The sequence below is a fragment of the Megalops cyprinoides genome, chromosome 21 (assembly GCF_013368585.1).
Source record: "Megalops cyprinoides isolate fMegCyp1 chromosome 21, fMegCyp1.pri, whole genome shotgun sequence".
In the NCBI taxonomy this organism is placed as follows: domain Eukaryota; kingdom Metazoa; phylum Chordata; class Actinopteri; order Elopiformes; family Megalopidae; genus Megalops; species Megalops cyprinoides.
The window spans coordinates 19,889,101-19,909,369 of record NC_050603.1 but is presented as its reverse complement, the minus strand read 5'-3'; the positions used below and the strand labels follow the sequence as shown (position 1 = coordinate 19,909,369).

Genomic DNA, 20,269 nt, shown 5'->3' with positions numbered 1-20,269 from the left:
TGCGCTGCGCGGCCTTTATCTGTGTAAGTACCCTCTCGCTGTGTGGGGCAGCTCCACGGTGCTTCCGCGTGTGCTCCCGTGAAGCACGTTCAGGCGTGTGTGCTGCCGGCGGAGCCGTGATGAGTCACCGCCCTGCACGGCGGGCACATTAATTACACTGACTGGGCCTGCTGTCTCCCTGCGTGCATGTGTGTGGGCACGCATGCGCATAGTACCAGACAGTGTGTGTGTGTGTGTGTGTGTGTGTGTGTGTGTGTGTGCGGTGCGTTATAAGACTTTGTTTGCACTGTGTGTGTGTACGTGCATTAAGAGACTGTGTGTTTGCTGTGTGTGTGTAAGACACTCTGTTTGCACTGTGTGAATATGTGTGATAAGAGTCCATGTAGTCAGAGTATGTGTGTGTTTCTGCGTGCGTGTATGTGTGTGAGACCATGTTTGCACTGCGTGTTTAGTAAACTGTGTGTCTGCATGTTTACACAGTTTGTGTGTGAGAGTGTGTGTGCGTGCGTCCATATGCGTGCGTGTAAGTGTGTGTATGTGTGTGCGCTCAGAGCGTGAGTGCTTTGTCAGAGTGTGTGGGAACCCCTCGCTCTCAGCAGTCCCTGAGGACTGAGAGTTAGCCCAGGCTTTCAGCGTAATAGCGCCTCTTGAAGTTTGAACCCAGGGCTGCGCAAGCCCTCTGCTGCGTAAATAAAAGCTAGGAGGCCTTTTTCCCTGAACGCGCAGCGCTCGGTGAGGCGTGTTAAAACGAGCACACGCGGCCTTTCAGTCAGCCTCACAGCAGCGCACTCTGCCCTTCACTCCGCACGGCAGACTTCCGTACATTATCCTCCGTTCTTGCACACCATTATGAGTTTGAAAAAGTATTGTGTAAGTGATGAAATAACGTTACATTCGCTTAAGGTCTTTAATCGAAGTTAAGCCCGAAGTGTACCGGGGTCAGACTGGATAGAGGCCAGATTGTGTGGATTATGTAAAGCAGTCTGCAGAAACACGGTCTTGTGGTCACACAAACTCCTTAATGTCCTCTCTCTTCCTCCTTCTCTCTCTCTCTCTCCTTTTCTGTTAACACTGTATTAAGTGTTCTTTTAACACTGAGCGCTGATTCGCTGTGCCTACATTGCCACTCCTGTGTGACGACCCGGTGAATATTTACATCTGTAGTGTATGACATAACCCTATGCATTGTGCAACGCTTTCCTCGTAGTAGCGCACCCGCGTTAGACGCCTCCCAGAGTACTCTCCTGTCTGCTATCTGCGATCCCCTTCACGTCGATCCCGAGTCCGAACTCCTGCCAAAGTTCAGCAGCTCCGGACGCTGGCAGCGAATCGTGAAGGAGGAGCTCGCCGGCTTTGACGTTCGCAGCCTCCGATACTTTGCAGCGTGTTTGACATTTTTTTCGCTCCTTGCCAAGAAAGAAGAAAAAGGACCTGGCATCCAACCCATGTATTACTCAACTGACTTTACATTTTTCATTTGCTTAGTGGCATCAGGAGTGACCTGCAACGCCTTACACATTACTGCTTTACACACCTTTCACATTTACTACTTAACACGCCTTACACATTACTACAGCTGGCATAAAGGTGAAGGAATGCTTGCTACGCCTCAGTCTGGTGCACGGTGTCCTCATAGTCCTCACACTGCTGTCTCAGAAACGCCAGCTGCCTTGGTCTTCACCTTACGCACGGCATCGGGAGCAACAAACGATCAAACTGTGGCTGTCTCTTTTCACCTGCTCCCCGCAAATGAATGAGTAGACCGTTATATTTTCCACTCAGACAACATCACAGGCCAATACGGCGCAGATAAAAAAGCATTGAAATCCTCTTTTTCGCTCACTTCAAATACTACTTCCAAGCCAAGACATTCCCTCCTTTGTGACTGTCTGAACTATGGGTGAAGGAATTCTTATTCCATCATCCTACAGACATGGGTTCATTTATTTCAAAGCATCTTTCACAACTGAAAGGTTTATAATGGAAACCTGTCCCTGTTTAACCTAGATAAATGTACTGTACCATACGTTACATGTAAAAGCTCACAGTCTATGGTTAGTGTTGAAAGATGTGAAAAAGAAAAATTTGGCTAGCTATGTGTATCAGTACTGGGGACTACTGACACTATATCATTTATGAAATACAAGACATTAAAGAAAAGGGGCCACCATGGACAGATTGACAAGATTCAAATAGATCTTATTAATATCTCTGTTTTACGTGCAACTCTAACGTAACCACACTGTGTATTACACAAAAGCCTACAGCATGAAATTAAAGCTCTTGCTTATGTAAATTAAAAATGAAGTAAAAACAATACAGAATGTACTGAACACATATAAACAAACAAAATACAGAAATAACCTCTGACCGTACATGTGTCCCCCATTGCACACAAAACACTGAACACCACTTTACATTACTTAAGACAGCTCCATTTTACCAAAGCAACTGTAATATCTGTTATGTTCTGACGGTGTCTAGATTGTGCTTGATAACAGCCTGCCAAGATCAGGCCAATGAAACATTATGTTATACAATCATAGCACTTGGCGCATTTTAGTTTTCGGAGGCACTACGATTCAACACAGTTGTACAAGCTATCACCACCTTGAGACAAACATTTTCCACTGTAAATAGCATGTGCTCTAATGTCCTTGTAACTGCGCTTCATACTTGCATGTGTTCTTGTGAAATGATTGCTGCCGCACTGTAATTACAAGCAGATTGTTCTAGAAGGGAGTGAATAAAGACCATTCCTCCCTCCTCCTCCTCCTCCTCCTCCTCCTCCTCCCCCCTCTCCCCCCTCCTAGCTTTGCCACGGGCGTTTGATGTCGGACTTTGCAGAATACCAGCACGCCAGTAAAACTCCCACACTCTTTAATTCGAACCTGACCGGTGTGATGTGGTTTGCCCGGGAGGTGGAAATTCCGGTGCCGGGACGTAAGGTCTCTCTCGCAGGAGCTGGCTGGAATGTGTGTGGCTCACGTGGAAGCAGAGGGGGTGCATTACCCCCCCCCCCCCCCCCCCACCCAGCGTACCCCTATCGGGCCGAACCGGCGCCCCCCACTGACACCTATCCTCGGAGGGGTTTGTACCCTTTTTGCACTGTTCATGCAGTAGGGCTGCAGTGCTTAGAGAAGTTTATTAGGCGTGCTCCCCTTCTTGCCTTACTTGGAAATATGTGATTAACACTTAGTCACTCATTTAACAGTCTTTAGGGTGACTTGGCTACACAGCAGTTTTGCACCTTTATTCTGTTGATTATATTACACACTGAATTCTCTATTCATTTACTGTCACATGTTACTAGTGCATTCATGAATTTATTTACTATCACATGTACTATCACATTCCTCATGTGTTATAAGATTTCTGAAATTATTTATTTGCACATTTATTTTATTCATATTCCACTTACAAGACACAGTATTCCAGTTATATTCCAGTTATAAGACGCACTGTACAGGGGTTTCAGCATACAGCTCTCTCTCCTCTGGGGCTGGCTCCTCAACTAGTAGGTGGAGCCTAAGAATCAGACCCCGGTTGTCTTAATGAGTATAGCAGCTTTCCTCATTGCTTCTGCCTGAATCTGGGCACTTCCATGCAAACCACCTACAGCAGACAATTTTACTTGTGGTGCCAGCAAGCCTTTGTTTTCTTTGATTGACTAAGTTTAAGTAGGTTGAGTCTCCCAACGGTGCACAAAATTGCTGTCTAGACCTACCCACCTGCAAGGTTGTATCTGTCAGCCCAAAGATGGACAAAATTGCTTTCTGCTCCTGAACAACTGATCCAGGGTTAGTTTAACTAACCCCTTATCCTGACCCCCCAGCTACAGTGTGAAAACAAATGTGGCGAAAATAAAACCGATCCCGGGTCGGTGTCATGAAATGAAATGAAAATACAACCCACAAAAAGTAGGCCCAGACTGGCCTACATTTCAGAGCAGAGAAACAACAAACTGCAGTAAAGCCACTGTCAGTCACATCGCTGATAGCAATAATCAGCTCCATAAAAAAAGGAATTTGCTTTCCTGAACACATGCTGGCTGAGGCAGTCAGAAAATCTGGCTGGAACCAGTATTACTGTATAAGCACAAAGGTTACAGGCCTAAGATCACACGCCCCGATGGGCCTTGGAGTATTTCTTGTGAGCGAGAGGGAAAAAAAAAAAAAAGGAAAGTTCCATGCTACTATGACTTACATAACTGGAGCGCCATAAAGACAGGACGGCGTAAGCTTACTGGGTTAATAGCTCAGCTGAGAATTTGAGCTTTTGGATATGCTGGCTTGTGCTGCTTAATATGCAGCCTTCTCCAGCAGCTTATGCTGCATTTTGCATTTCCTTCGGGTTACATTTTGTGTCCTTATGTACACTCTCCCGGTACCCTCGTTTGGGGTAAATGGCCTTGCCCCCCGCTAAGGCATGAACGCGTACTGAGCGCGCTCAAACGACATCAACAAAGCTTGTCTGTCAGGCCACACTTTCACCTCAACGCCTCCTGAAAGCACTCCCCATAAATGGAGTGCATTCGGAGTGTGAGGAGATGCATTTCAGATACGCTCTCCCTCTCTCCCTCTCTCCCTCTCTCTCTCTCTCTCTCTCTCTCTCTCCCTCTCTCCCTCTCTCTCTCTCTCTCTCTCTCTCTCTCTCTCTCTCTCTCTCTCTCTCTCTCTCTCTCTCTCTCTCTCTCTCTCTCTCTCTCTCTCTCTCTGCGGTGGAAACAAGGAGCTCCTGATGTAGAAGCTTCCAGAGCTCTCAGACAGGAGCCTGTCTAGGGCCTCTCCTTGACTCCTGGGTCAAAACGACAAACGAGGATGTTCCCCGCTTGGAGAATGCAGCGTTCTCTGCCCGCCCTTATCGGTGAGACAGACGAGGGAGGCACCGTGGCCCTCTTTCCTCCAGCCCCGTGTCAGCAGCGTCATAAACCTGCACCTCGTGCATGAAGGCCATTAGCCTGTTTCGCTGCACAGGAGCGGGGGCTGCGACCGCCACCTGCACAGCCGTTCCCCCGGTGCACCGGGCACGTCTCCACGCGCTCGCTGCCTGCAGGGAGCGCGGGCGAGTGATTTACCGCCGCTGCACCGTACCGCGGCCACGAGGAGGATCGAACGCGGGCGCGAACGTGCAGCCTTGATACCGCGCCGCTATCCCGTGCATCACCCTGAGAGGGAACTCTACCGCCCCCCCCCCCCCCCCCGGGGCTGGCGCGTGCCTGAGGGCTGAGCCGGCCATCTTCAGGCGCTCAACTCCCGTCGCTTAGCGTCGCCCAAGTATCCATTCGCGTAGCTGGCATTTCAAAGAGGCAGTTTGATTCCCGTGGGTTCGAGTGTAACTATCTCCATTTTACAGTCCCAAAAAGCCTCGTGGCCTCACTCCTGCCCCTCAGGGCTGCATTAAGAGTAATTTGTCCAGTGAATATATGAATCGTAATTGGACTGTGCAGAGTTTGCCATTTCACACTTAATATCGTCCGAGCAGGAAGAAGCAGGAACAGGTATTTCCCACTGTGGATAGGTCAACTGCTGAATTTATTCCAAACTGAAATGACAACCAGCATGTGAATGAATTCTGGGAGGGACTCGGTCACAACTTGATGAATCACTGTACGGGAGACAGGAGGAGCATTGGCTAACAGGCCCTCCAATACCCAGTAAGTGAATGTGGCTAAACGGCTGCAGATTTCCTGTGTTTTTACAGCTGTATTGTTATGGGAACCGTATCAGGGGACATCCAGAGCTAAACCAAAACCCATCCCATGGGATCTCGGTCAAAAACCATCAGGACTGCTGTGATGTCACTGTACTGTGCAACACTACTGGTATGGATTTCACATGAAAGCGGAGGATGCCTGGAATTAGAATCTGTTGTTAGATTAGATTAGTTGTTTTCTTTTTCCCCTCAACAGCTTCATGAATCACCACAAATTTTGCTGCCAGCGCTTTCATTTCAGTCAGAACCCAGTCACAATTGGTCCAGATGCCCATGCAAAAAGCTTCCCGTTTCAGGCACAAAAGCAAGGAATATTCAAGCGAAATCAGGGACCGGATGAAGACCGTTTACAGTTGGACTGCTGTTTAGTTTCGTCATGAATCACTTCTGGGACAATCCCAACGGAGTGTGTGCATCATTTCACATAGGTGAGAGGTCATCCGCCTGCCTGATGTCACACTGCTCCCCTCACCCACAGTGATGTCACCATACAAGCCGGCTCTACCCCCCCTTCCCTGCCTCCTAATGGCTGACCCCCCCCCCTTCCATGCCTAAACCGGGAGGGGGACTCGGTCCAACCAGTTCAGCGAGAGGATCCATCATTTCGGTCCCAGGCTCCCTCTACCCTCCCTCTGTGCCGTGACGCATGCGTTTGAAATTCGCCTCCCTTTAATAACAACCATATGGCCACCGCCAGGGCTGCAGGTTATGGGAACGAGCCTTTCGCCACAGATCAGGGAGATTACACAGCTTCGGCCCAAAGCGCTCTGTGTTCCAATGGATTCCTTGCGCTGCACTGTATTTGATTTAAGACATCCTTGTCATGCATTCAAAGCAGTAAGCCACTCCATAGTGTTACTGTGGGCCATCAGATCTTTCTCAACATATAAGAGGAACACAGAGCGGTAGCCAACTGTAGCACCACAGCTTTTTAACTCGTGATTTACACTGACTTGCATTCATGCCATAAACACCAGCTCCTTGAAGTGCTGCTTAGTGGAAGATTATCAAGCTCGCCTTTAACAATCACCACTTAACACGCGCACTTAACTTTCTCAGATTTCCTTTATTCCTTTCAGTGCAGCGTCCTACATCCGTCTGGATACAGTATGCTGTTTCTGTTAATTAAACAGGAAAAGCATTCAACTGGACGTATGAAGCACACACCAGGTTAACAGGCCTCACCGGGCCGATTCCCCTTTGCTTGGCACGTCCAAACTAAAACTTTCCCTGTGTTTTATTTTGCCAACAGAGCCACTGCAGGCACTTTACGGAGAGTGCATTAAGAAACAGCAAGGGGACATGCTGGGGCTCTTCATAGCTGAGAAGAGCAGGAGAGCAGCCTCGGCAGTGACAGACTAAACTGTCTGTCCCCCGCGCTTCACTCATTCGCCTGAAGAGCCTCTGCTGATTGCAGAGAGTGCCCCAGACTCCATTTTCCAATCACTCCGCCCCACGGCAGGGCCCGGCAATTACCGTCCCCGCAATCTCCCAGCATGCACCGTGAGCCAATGGAAAGGAAGGGAGAAGCCACTCGTAAGTAATTGCCAAATAACACCCCCCCCCCACTCCCCGATGGGCCCGAGTTAATACGAGAACCAGAGGCTGCCAGGGGAGGGATTTAAAGACCGGTGATCTCTCGGCGGCGTCGTCAAGCGCCTGGCGGCCTTCTAAAAACCGCGGCCTCCGCATCCCGGTCCATTAGAGACGTGGTCGCTGGTGCCACCCCAGACCGCAACCCCGCCCCCCCAAGCAACCCGCCACGCTCGGTTTAACCTCAAGTGATGTCAACAGTAGCAAGCTGCAATCAGCAGGAGAAGGCAAAAAACTCTGGGAGAGGGGATAGACAAGTAAGTTCACATGGACTCAGTTTTTGTAGGTCCGCCATGGTTGGAGCTGTATAATATAAATCACATTCAAGTGAAACACCTTAGGGCTCCAACTGACATTAGTTAATTGCAGGAATGCTTTAACATGGAACATTAAGAGCTTTAGGTGTGATTCTCTGGAATAGATGTATGCTGTTCTGACGCAAATACTGTCAGTCTGGAAAAGCTCATGTCCGGTTATTACTTGTTCACTGGGTGCCTCCCAGCCCCGTGGCCTAACACTGGGATTTCAGTTCAAACATACTTCTGACACTTACGAGAAGCCCACAGCAACGGCTTCTGCATGCCAGCGATCGGGTGTCAGCTTTGATGCCGTTGGTCTGTCACTGTCAGCATCTCCCCACCGCATAAACTGCTGTAATTCCAGGGTTACGAGCCGTCAAAGTCCATCACCGTCAGGCCAATGAAACGGTCTGTTACGGGTGCCAGAGGGACTGCACAAGCTCGGCGAGGGGAGCTGGGGCGCAGGGGGAGGGGGGGGGGAGTGTTCCCCTTTCGCAAGGGAACAATCTGTGTCCATGACAACTCGCAGACAACACAGCCCCACCCTACCCTGCAAGGCAAGGTCCGGTGCAATACAAGCAGTACCATACAGGCTGTTTCCAGCAAGTCACTTTGAATGAACGGGATAGCGGCGCTTTGGTGTGTGTGTGTGTGTGTGTGTGTGTGTCTGTAGGGGGGGACAGCCCGTGGCTCGGTCCTCCTCGTGTCTCATCCTCCTTATCTGTGACAGCAGAGTCCTGAACTCTTGGTGGCGGCGCCGGTGCCACAGCAGCCGTCCCATGAATCACCGGGAGCGGCAGAGGCCCTGTGACAGCTTGTAGGGGATTATCTGCCGCGGATCCGGAACCGCTCCCCCTCGCAACCCGATCCCCGACGCGAGGAGCCGCAGAGCCTCCAGACAGCTGCGACAACACGCCAGCCCGGGGGCCCGCAGTCTACGGGAGGAACAGGGACCGGGGAAGCAGTGTGGCAGAGCAGTAAGTAGCAGGCCCTGCAACCTGCAGGTTGTCAGTTCTATTCCCAGGTGGGCCCTGCAACCTGCAGGTTCTCAGTTCTATTCCCAGGTGGGCCCTGTAACCTGCAGGTTGTCAGTTCTATTCCTAGGTGGGCCCTGTAACCCAAAGGCTGCTGGTTTGATTCCCAGGTGGGACACTCCTGTTGAACCTGTGGGCAAGGTACTTAACTTGATTCCAGAAAACATCCTTTCTTTTTTTTATAAATGTGCTATGCGAGTGCTAAGGGATCTGCTGAGTAATGTAGTCATGTCATGTGTACAGATGTGTAATTGAAAGCTGACGGAGAGTCAAATCAGCATTTTAAAGAGGGGGGAGCTGAGCAGGGGGACCCACCTTGGCTGTTCTCCCCCACTCTAATTCCCATTCCCCACTCCCAAAGCAGAAAGAATCACCAGCAAAGCCAGCTGGGCGACCGGCGGCCGTAAAACCCGCGTGACCGAACCCCTGCCGCTTATCCTCGGGGTGAAGCGCCGCTGTAATGCGGCGCTGCGCTGAGCTGGCCGCGGTCTGCTGCAGCTGCACGCAGCCATATGCAACGGCCGTAAATCCGACACGGAACAAATGCGTCGTGACGCATTCCCCGATATTTCCCACAGGACCCGGGGAGCCGGTGGGCCTCCACACTGCGGCTAGTTTCTGATAACGCCTGGCCAGAGACGGAGGGCAGGATCGGCCCGGTTCATCTCCGCAACGTGCACAAGGACGGGTTCAATGTGACACTTCTCTGTGACTAAAACGACGCTTTGTGTTGAAATATGCATAGCACTTCCCAACAGCTCCCACAAGGGGATCCCCACAAGAGCAGAAATAAACCAGAAAAGTAAGAAATTGTATCCTTAATTAAGGTTTGCTGACAGTCTTGGACTGCAAATATCCACACTGAGAACCTGTATACATTTTCATGTTTTGCCTCAACTACCCACCACATCCCTCCCATCAATGTGACAACTCTGGCCCGCCCCCTCTCAGTCAATGAGAGTCTTGTGTGTACATGTCTCACCCCTCTTTCATACACCGTCAGTCATACAACTCTACCGCCCCTTCTGTCAGCAAGCCCCGCCTCTCTCATGTCAGTCAGAACACCCTGCTTCTCTCATGTCAGGCAGTCCCTCCCCTCCTCTGTCAGTCAGACAGCCCCGCCCCTCTCCTGACACACAGCCCCGCCTCTCTGTCACATCCTCTCAGTCAAACTTCCTTGTCCTCACTCCTCTCTTCTTCTGCTCTCCCTGACAGTGTTTCACACAGCCTAAAATATCCGGCAGTTACACCTCCTAAATCACCTAAATATAATCCCCGCTAAAGCTGCATGGCTCTGCAGCCAGCCAGTAGAGTTTCCTAGAAACCCAAAAGGGTCAGAGGTCTCCTGACTCACGGGTGAAGGGTCACAGGTCTGACTCCCTGACTCCTAAAACAGGCCACTAGTAAAAGCAGCTATGTGCAGTGCACCAAGTTCACAGACAATCAATAGTCAGAACCAGCTGTATTTTTCCACACACCACTTTCACATGACTAATATCACTTGCGTGCTGCGAGAGAAAGGTAATTTTATTTATCTGTGTCTAAAAAAAAAAATCTACACAAAGCAGTTCTGGGCACACTGTGTGAGAACAAGCTGTTTGTCTGTGGGCCTGACCAAGACAAATGCAGGCGTAAAACATAAGGAGCTCCTGAGTCACTCTCTGCTCCGGTGTCACAATGCGTCTCGGATCACTTTCTGCTTTTGTCCGTAGTACTCACACACACCCACAGGATTCCGGAGCCAGCGCTCTCTAAAAATACCTGCCTGAATCCCTCACTCCTGAGCTCGTAAGGCAACCAGGATGAATCATCTGCAAAAAAGTATCTACTGTAGTACACAGACATTCTTTCAAGGACAGAAATAACCATCATATTTCATTGTGTGTATGTGTGTGTGTGAGAGAGAGTTGTGGGGGTAGGGACACACACACACACACACGCGCGCGCGCGCGCGTTCGTCTGTGTGTGCTCGTTTGTGCCAGCGTGGGAAGCTGGCCAGTGGCCCTCGCATTCTCCGGCCTCCACACATTTCCACACACCTGGTCTTTACACTGTGGCTAATTTCAGTGAAAATCAGGTGTGGAGCAATCAGCCAATCGCAGCTGCCTGCTCTCTGGCGCATGCGATGACTGGCAATTCCACAGATTAAGGTGGAACTGATGGAACGCTAGAATGACGCTGTCAGTTTGCAAAACAGACTTCTCACACGCACACACACACACACACACACACACACACACACACACACACACACACACACACCGCAACAGAGGCATGCAAAATTAGTTTGTTTGCCGACGATGGGGCCTTCATCTCTGCATGTGGTCTACTGTCTGCTGACTGGGTGTGCTTTCCCATAAAGTTCCTCTTCTGGTCACTGTTTCAGGTTTCGCCATGGGGCGGATGGTTCCATTTCTCTGCCATGAGCTCCATCACAGCCGAGGGCCACAACGTACTCTCCAACTACTTGGCTCTTTGATCTGTATATTGTAGCGCAGGCTGTATGTCTGTTTGTTAAAAATCCTCTGGAAACCCCCCACCCCACCCCCCACATCCCATCTGTGTCCTCCCAATTCCTCGCTCCCATACATCACAGCCAATGATATTTGGTGCAGCAGTGCAGGGCTGTGACTGAGGAAGTGGATTCGTGACCAAAAGGTTGCCAGTTCCTGGGTTGCCAGGCGTCGTGACCATGCCTTTTACCAACACACATAACCTAAGCTGTTTTGGTGAAGACATCCAGCTTTTTAAACGGATAATGCGCAGTAATGTGTACAGTTTAGCCTATGCAAGCCACCAGAGATAAGGACATGTGCAAAGCACTTAAAAATAATGTAATCCACCACATGTCACTCTGTTGTGATCTGACACTCAGGGGAAGGGGACAATAAGCATTTGTGCAGAAAGCTTCCTTGAATCCTCTTCCCGTCACGTAGCTCCGGCTTCCAGTCTGTCTCTGAGGCAACAGCCGGCATGCTCAGTTCTACAGAGCCTCTCTTCCTATTCAGCATTACGTCGTAACTTGTCGTCCAATGCCATTGCTCCGTTCAAAATATCCGTTGTGAACGTGTAACATTAATGAAGTTTAATGGCAAAAGTGTGTCAGTAACTGGCTTACTGAGTTAGAGCGGTGAGGAGACCTGTGCCTGCTGCTAACACTGACATAAAGCCGGCCTCACAGCACCTGGAAACACGGGCATGCAGAAGCAAACGCAAACAGCGAAAATACAACAACCCTTAAAGCACACCGGTCCCTCGGTACATTGCTGGCCGTCGAGCGGTCTTCGATTGATCCTGCCGAGGATGGCAAATTCAGGCGGCTTTTCCTTTGTTTGTTCTTAGCTACTGCACAGATGCATCTGTGGACAGCTCAGCCAGTGAGTGAGGAGGTTTTGTTAGTATTGTGCTAGGTGACCGCCACAGGTGAACTTGCTATTACCCTCATGTGCTAAGGATCTCTGGGGGGGGGTGTGTGTGGGAGAAAAACGCACCCATTATGGGTGTAAAGAGCGGGAGGTGCTCACAGCATCCAATCAGACTCAAACCCCTTTCAAAATCACACATGCAGCATCAAAAATAACAAAACCCGCCCTGCACAGATAAGGAGCTGGCCTGCTGATATTTTCAGGCCTCAGCATTTTTTATGTAGACAAAATATCTCTGGAGTGAGTTAGTTTTGAACTCCTCAACATCAGTGCAGACAAAGAAGTAGAGTATTCAGAGTCCAGAAAAGCTTCAGAGTGCCATGCATGCACATCAGCGTAAAAGAATCTTCCCAACTGGCCGCCAGTAAAAGATAAATATCCAACAGGCCTGAACTGTATGACTCAGGCTAATGGTAGAGCTAAGAAACATACTCTATCTTCACAAAAACCGGATGATACGCAGCTTTTACATTTAAAGAGCTCGCAGGCTGGTCTAAATGGGAGTGCAAGAGGTTAGCTATAACATGTTTAGTGATGGGCAAACCTGACCACAAGCTCAGAAACAACACACAGTTTCACAGCCGCAGAGGCAGCCATGACGCTTTGTCATTAACAGCATGGCTGACCCTATCGCTGACAAGACCAGGCACGCTGTCCACCTAAACAGGTAGAGGGCTCCAGGCCACACCCCATCGTCGCGAAGACCAACCGCCTGCACTCCACGGTGGATGGACCGCCTGCACTCCACAGTGGACGGCACTAACCCCAAGCGCCGCATTTACTTTTGAACCCTTAAGCTGCTATCCAGCACAGGAGACAGGGAAGGGAACTGCGAAGGTAAGGAAGTGAATGTGCCCGCAGGTCAGGGTGCCATCGGCCCGCTGTTTCGTTCCATTACCAAAGATCAGAAGCCTCGGTGATAAAAGCAGGTATCTGATCGCTAACGCTACGGATGAGGCTGCGCATTTGACATCTATTGTCTTTGCCAAATCAGCCGGAGAAGTGACCTTTCGTCAGCGGATTTGACATGTAAAATGAGAAGCTGAAAAAAGAAAAAAAAAAAAACGAGGCACTACGTCCGGTAATTTTTTATCTTTATTTAAATCCACAACAAAGAGAACGTTGGCTGCTGCTGACTCTTGGGAATTCAGCCAAAACAACCGACAACACCCGGGGGGTGTCCCAGTTCCCTTAGCTTTGCATGATTAATCTGGGCACTTAGAAATCTAAGGGATGGCTTGACATTCCTGATAAAAAAAAAAAAAAACCAGAGCGGTATGCGAAGAGAGGATCAAACCGTTAGCAGAGCAGCAGCCTCCGCTCTCTGCTTGTAATGCCGCGCAGTAATCCTGCCTGACTTTGATAAAGCAGCCGGCTCTTGCGCTCGACAGCGGCGGCTCTCGCTCGCCCCTTCCTTTCTCGGGAGGGTGAGATCAAAGCCGCAGACCACCAAGGCCGGGTCCGTCAAGATCGCCATCACTGGAGTTAAACAAAGAAGAGTCCTGGAAAAACATACGCCACACTTTTTTTTTTTATTAAGTCTGCCGTGATCACAGGACACATGGCAATCTTGCTCTTGAGTTGATTTCATAATTCATGATATTCCATAATTCAGCTCCTGCAGAAGACAGTGAATGTGTGCCGGTCCTCAGTGCACTATTCAGATGATGACAGCCTAATACATCTTAGTTATTGGTCAGAGACTGGCATGCAAATGCTGGCCAATCAAATGTATGCTGGGGAGAAATGTAATGGTATTTAACTTTCCAGATGACATTTTCGTGGATAAAAATGTCTTTTGTCTGTCTGCAGTGTTTTTTTTTTTTTCAGGATCCAGGACCCAACAAAAGCCTCATATAATCTCAGTGTTTATTCTCTAGGCCATGTTTTAACCTAAGTGTAACATTGTGTAACATTGCTATTCCTGTCAGCTCTCAGGGGATGACATGGCCAATCACTTTAAATTATTTGTACAGTCACACTAATAATCCCTGAAATTAACCAAGCTCCACCTCTATCGGAGAAAAGACCGACATATCACTGGCACATTTAATATATTAAACGTAATTACTGAAGAAGTTGCATTATAGATCTGCATGCACACTGATAATTAAACCCAGAAAGTAATCGTTCCAAGGCGCTAGCCAGCTGCACGGTCTCGCAATTAAGACTTTAAAAGCATTTGTGTAATTGAAAGGGCTCACCTATCATTACCCCTGCCTGCTATTTCAATTAAAACCAGGACATATTTGAATAAAGCCATACCGCCACAACCAGGTAATTGAATAATCGTTCAGTAATTAGGAGCCCAGAGAGAAAGAGAAAGGGGGGAGAGAGAGGGAGAGAGAGAGGAAAGGAGAGGGAGAGAGAGTCGTCAGGGTGAGAGTGAAGTGAGAATATGTCAAGGGGAAAAGCTTCCCTTCAGGGTCAAAGATAAAGAGTCTCTTTTCAGAGAATCTCTACTCCATTAGACACAAGAGCTCCGAGGGGCCTACAGGGGCGCTGTGGCAGGTTTGGTGGGGAGCCAGGTTCCTGCTCCCAGCAGCTGCGGGCCGAAGGTCCCTCACACTCAAAACCCGATTGTCACAGCCATGCAACTGGTGCAGGATTCATTACGTCCAATAGGTGGTAAGGCTGCGCTAGTACCCAATGATCCTCTGACCTTTGACCCCCACACCCGCACCCACACCCACTGCCACTCCAAGAATTAACACTTCAGAGTAGCTAACGTCCATCTCACGTTAGTTATTTTTCTGTTAATAAAGAAAGCTCGGCAAATCTCAATGCACAGCTGCCAAGGTTTCACGGCCGCATTTTTTTTTACCCGCTTTTGTCTCCCAGAAGCAGCAAGGAGCCGCCCTGGATAGGCGCAGACACGTGCGATGCCCGCTCTCCTGAGACGTTCGGGAACAAATGCGGCTTCCTGGCAGGGGGCCTCCACACGGGGAAGAACAGCAAAAAGGCACGGGACAAAAACGAGGGGGAGAAAGGAGCGGTTTTCCGATTGGACGGATGAGTGTTACCGGGGAATTAAAAGGCGATACGATGGCGAGGCTTCGGCTACGTCCCCACTGCTTTCCGGGTAATGGGTAACTGCTTTCCAGGTAACTGACAATGATTCTAGGAACCAGGCGTGCCAGGCCACTTCTCTCCACGGACTGGACAGACCCATGACCTGACGATACCACCCTGTGCAACTCACTGACCTCCAAGCCGTGGAGAGAGAGAGAGATAGAGAGACAGTGAGGGTAAAGATAGAGAGAGAGAGATATATATATAGAGAGAGATAGAGAAAAAGAAGGGGCAGAGAGAGAGAGTGTGTGAGGGTAGGGGGAGAGAGACAGTGAGCACAGAGAGGGAGGGAGAGAGAGAGAGTGTGAGGGTAGAAAGAGAAACAGGGAGAGTAGAGACAGAGAGACTGAGAGAGAGGGGCAGAGGGAGGTGAGGAAGAAGCTTACAGAAGTGTGGTGTGTCTCAGACTACATTGAGTCAGCACCAGACACAGGCTGGGAGGAGGAGAGAAGGGAGGGGGGGTGCATGTGAATGTTTCCACACAGCCAGGAAAGGCGAGAGACCACAGCACGCTCACCCTCCTGTCAATGAAACCCAGAGCATCCGTATCAGCAGAGTCTTCAATGACATGATTTGTCTATCCAAACTTTCCCCACGGTTTACACACCTTGTTAAATGATAACAAACCTTTAGTTTCAATTATAGTTCTGATAAGCAGCTGCAACGCATTGGCTCCTCTACCTCCATAGTCAGCAATGACAGCAAGACTGGTTTTATCTCAAAAAGAAACCTTGCTGACCTTTACCTAGCACTTGTATGAGACCCCCACTGTCTGGAGTCGCTGTACTGGAGGGGATACAATGTGACAGCAGAAGAAGAAATGGGTGTGAATTCACAGGCTTTCCACAAACAGTGTGAGTATTATAACAAGCACAAGGCTGATAAACATATAAATGGTCACACGGCATCTGAATTACGGCAAAATGCCTTTCGCACCAACAGGTGATTTTCTCAGTTTTTTTTTTTTTTTTAAACAGTCGCCTTGCATCGCTGACAACGGTGTCTTCCATACCGCCCACGGACGCCTAGCGCGGCGCGGCGTCTCCGGCGACGCTCGGCGATTCCGACACCTCGCAGACTTACCCACGACCCCCGCGCTGGAATCGCGTATGCCGCGCGATTCCCGCACGAGAACGCAAAGCAAAGATCGCAGCTGTTGTTAATGAATAATCACATGCCAACGTTTTTTTTTTTTCTTGGCACCAAATGCGCTGGGTTTTTCTCGCACTTCCAGTAAGGACCGAGACAATTACGTATCAAAGACCAACGGGCTGCTGGGAGGATAAAGCTCTACCCATTACGCTCAGTGAGACTTACACAGCTACAGCACGGCTCTTTAGCTAGCAATGCGGGTGTTAAACGCGGCCTGCCACGGACTTCCTGTCTCTGCAAAAACTGTGACCACTTGCAACTCCAGCATAATGCTATTCTGTATGCCTCAGACGCCAGTCCCGTGAGAAAATACAATCACCAGGCTTTTTGTTGTTAATATGTGCTGTTACTCACATTAGTTTGGCTTCGTAATCCTTCATAATGTAGCTGAAATATTTTGTGTGTGGTCGAGCACTTACCTGACTTAAACTAATCATTTACCACATGAGAATGAATTCTGTGTACCACAGAATGTAATAATGATGCATCCCTCTGCATGTGATAAATAACCGCCATGCATAATTTAAGAAGTGTTTGTGTATATGCAAATGTGTGTGTGCACTGCTTGTTCGAACACCGTGCTTTCCATAGCCAGTGGAATATGTTTGAAAACCATGACAAAGTAGCTGAGGAGGTCTGTACTGAAGTCCCTCATGTCAAATGTCTCTTGGCATTTTGGGCTGACGGCTATCAACACGCCTGTGTCAACTGGGGATGGGTGTCACTGGCTCGAGGCCCCTTTGGGGTTGAACCACCTTGGAGGCACTGCACTGGGACGAGCTGAAAGGAAGACGACCGTGCCGGTCTTACCTGAGACGTGTGGGTGCGGGCGGGCGGACCCGGGGCGGTGCGTGTTCGCTGGTTCAGTTGAGGACGAGGGTCGGGTCTGTGCGGCGGCGCGAGGCGTGTCCGAATCTCTCCGACAGCGATGTGGGGGGACCGTGCGAGATGCCCGCTCTGTCTGTCCGCGTCTGTCCGTCTCCGGATGCTTTCACCATTCCCTGGCGAGACAAGGAGAGTCCGGTTCAGGAACCCCCCCGAAAACATCCAAAAACAGGACTGCAAAGCCATGAACTGCTCTGACAACAACGCCGCCCAGACTTTGCATACGGCAACCACAGAGCTATTTACTGTTCACAGGGAAATGTGTGGTGTAGAGTTCAGCGGGTCACACGGCCGTGGGTTGCAATCCCAGGGGACACGCTGCCGTTGTGCTCTTAAGCAAATGTACTTCACCACAAGTAAAAATCGCTCATAGATGGGTAATAGGATGTGGCCATTCAGAAGCACTGTAAGTCACCCTGGCTAAGGGCATCAACTTAAAATAAATAGGCTAAACTGTGTTATACATTTGGACATTCTTGACAATGTGGATAACGGTCATGTCGCTGTTGCGGACTTCCAAGAGAAAGGTCCTGTGCCCTCAGCAGCTCTGGTTAAAAAACGTCCGCAGCGTACGGGTGTGAGTCTGCGCTTTCTGGTCCTTTCTGGTAAAGCAGCGCCGGGCTACAGACAGCGGCAACGGTCCGCAGGTCCTTGCGGAGCCGCGGCCCACGCGCCGCGCGGGATCTCTCTGCCCATCTCTGCGCGGCCCGCATTCCTGCGCTGCAGACGGAGAGGAATGCGCCGGCAGCCGTCATTGCGCCCGGAATCGCTCGCCCTCCACTTTCTCAGGGGAGAGCAGCATTCACAAAACAAACACTGGCCACTATTTATAGATGCCTGTTGGCATGGCAACCCCTCTGTTTGAGTCTTGAAAGTATTTCTGGTTTGCCAAAATGCAACAAAAAAAAAGGGGGGGGGGGGGTCGTGCTTCCTTGAAGCAGGTTTTGCGATTTGAGAGCCAGTTCTGTTTTTGTGGTCTTTTTTTTCCCTAATCTGCAAAAATTCTAGAAACTATCACCCCCCCCCCAATAAATGATGTCACTTCACTCTTTTGTGTATCTCTCATGGCAACGTGGGAGGAGACACAGATAAAGGGGCAGGGCCAAGGGACAGACAGTGCTGCTCTCTGCTCTTTGAACCTGACTCTGGAGTGCACGTCCAGGTCACCTGTCCCCCAGGTCAAAGCATCATGCCTACGACTAGTACAGCACTAAAAGCGGCTCTTCCCAGCTACCGAAAAGTGCGCAGCTGTACCACAATCAGTCTGAAAGCGAGATATTTTTAACCCTTTTCAGTTTTTAGTTTCCTACTATCAGCCAAACACCAAACAGATGTCGAGTAACGCCTACTACAGTGTGAGCAGTTCTGAAGAGAAGCTCTTGTTCAATATTTATGAAGTACTAAGGACACACTGTATAGAATCGATAGAGCCTTTTTTAATGAGCTAAATGAACCCCTGAGGGAGGTAGGGGCTGGGAGGGGTAATAGCTGTGAATGGGAGAGGTTGTTGTAGCTTGTAATTTGAACTTCAGACTTTTGACTATAGAACATGGCATGTGTTCAAATATGGGCAAGAATCCAGGAGTACCCTGGCTGAGAGGAAGGATGAGTACAACTGCGGTAGACAGTTTCAGGTGGAGCTCTGCCTTTGAGTAACCACACACGCGCACACACACACGCACACACGCACACAGACACATACACACACAAACACACAGGCGCACACACACACACTCACACACACACACACACACACACACACACACACACACACTAACACATACACACACACACACACACACACACACACAGAGACACATACACACATAAACACACAGGCACATACACACACACACCCACACACACGCACACGCGCACACACACACGCACACACACACACACAGACACATACACACACAAACACAAAGGCACACACACACGCACACACACACTAACACATACACATACACACACACAGAGACACACACAGACACATACACACAAACACACAGGCACATACACACACACACACACATACACTAACACATACACACACACACAGACACACACACAAACCCCGTGCTTGCCCTGACTCAGCAATAGTACATTCAAGTTTCAGTTCCCCATCGCTGACGAACAGGAAGCTCGAACCGACACTACAGTCAGGCCTCTCCTCCACAACCACTAGCACTGGGTCAACGCTTCCTTTTCAAGATCCTTTAATCTTGCACGAGATCATTCAGAGTGTCTGTGCGCATTACACATCAAACACAGTTACAAAACTCAGAGGGCACACACAATGCATAATGCATAATGTAACTTGGGGCTAACTGACACCAACAACTTACAAATGAAAGGAAAGACATTTCTGTGCACAGAAATCACAGTTCGATTGTCAAGACGACTGACAGCCTCTCTCCCACCTCACAGCTAAGGGAACGAGCTTCTGGCTCTTCTGGTGGAGCTTCTGGTAACACTTCTGGCGCGCAGAGCTGGGAGGTCAATGTACTCCATGACCTCGCAGCCACACCAACGCTGAAGACGCATTAAAGAAACCGCAACCAGCGGCGCGCTCCGTTAGCGCCGGTTGCTTGTTTTTCAGTTGGCAGCGGCTGTGGGGATATTCTGAGAACCCGTCCCGCTGTAATGCCTCTGGAGGCTGGCTTTCGGAAAAGGGGATTTTTCCCTGAATGAGGCAATCTCTCGCGGCTTAGCAGCAACAGGGGAGCACGCACTCCTTTCTTCTTTTGGGCTGGGACTCTGGGACGGAGCGGGCAGCCGGCCCAAAAACTGACCCGGGGGAAGGTGAGTGGGGGGGGGGGGGGGCAGTGGATACAGTTCCAGGCCCACTCCCTCACCCTCCCAAATTCAGAGAGCTCTATCTCGTGGAACGGGTCCAAAGCAAACAGCACGGCAGGCTCGAGGAAGGCCCTGTCCTTCTGAGCTACGCCGCTCTTTGGTGGATCAAATTCCTCAGAGAGTACCGAGCTTGACCAGACAGGCCTGTGATCAGGCAGCTGGGTCAGGTGGAACGGTCTTTCCTGGCCTGCTTTCAGTATACGTCCTAGCTGCTGCTACCCTTCACTCTAACCCT

At 49.8% G+C, this 20,269-nt stretch overlaps 1 long non-coding RNA gene across 1 annotated transcript in view; it reads right to left on the bottom strand.

Moving 5' to 3' along the window:
* LOC118769269 overlaps positions 1–20,269 on the bottom strand; it is a 54,746-nt gene that overhangs the window by 17,466 nt on the left and 17,011 nt on the right. Inside the window, exon 2 of the long non-coding RNA XR_005004475.1 lies at positions 17,101–17,291. This is a non-coding gene — a long non-coding RNA (uncharacterized LOC118769269). The remainder of the gene's footprint in view (positions 1–17,100; positions 17,292–20,269) is intronic.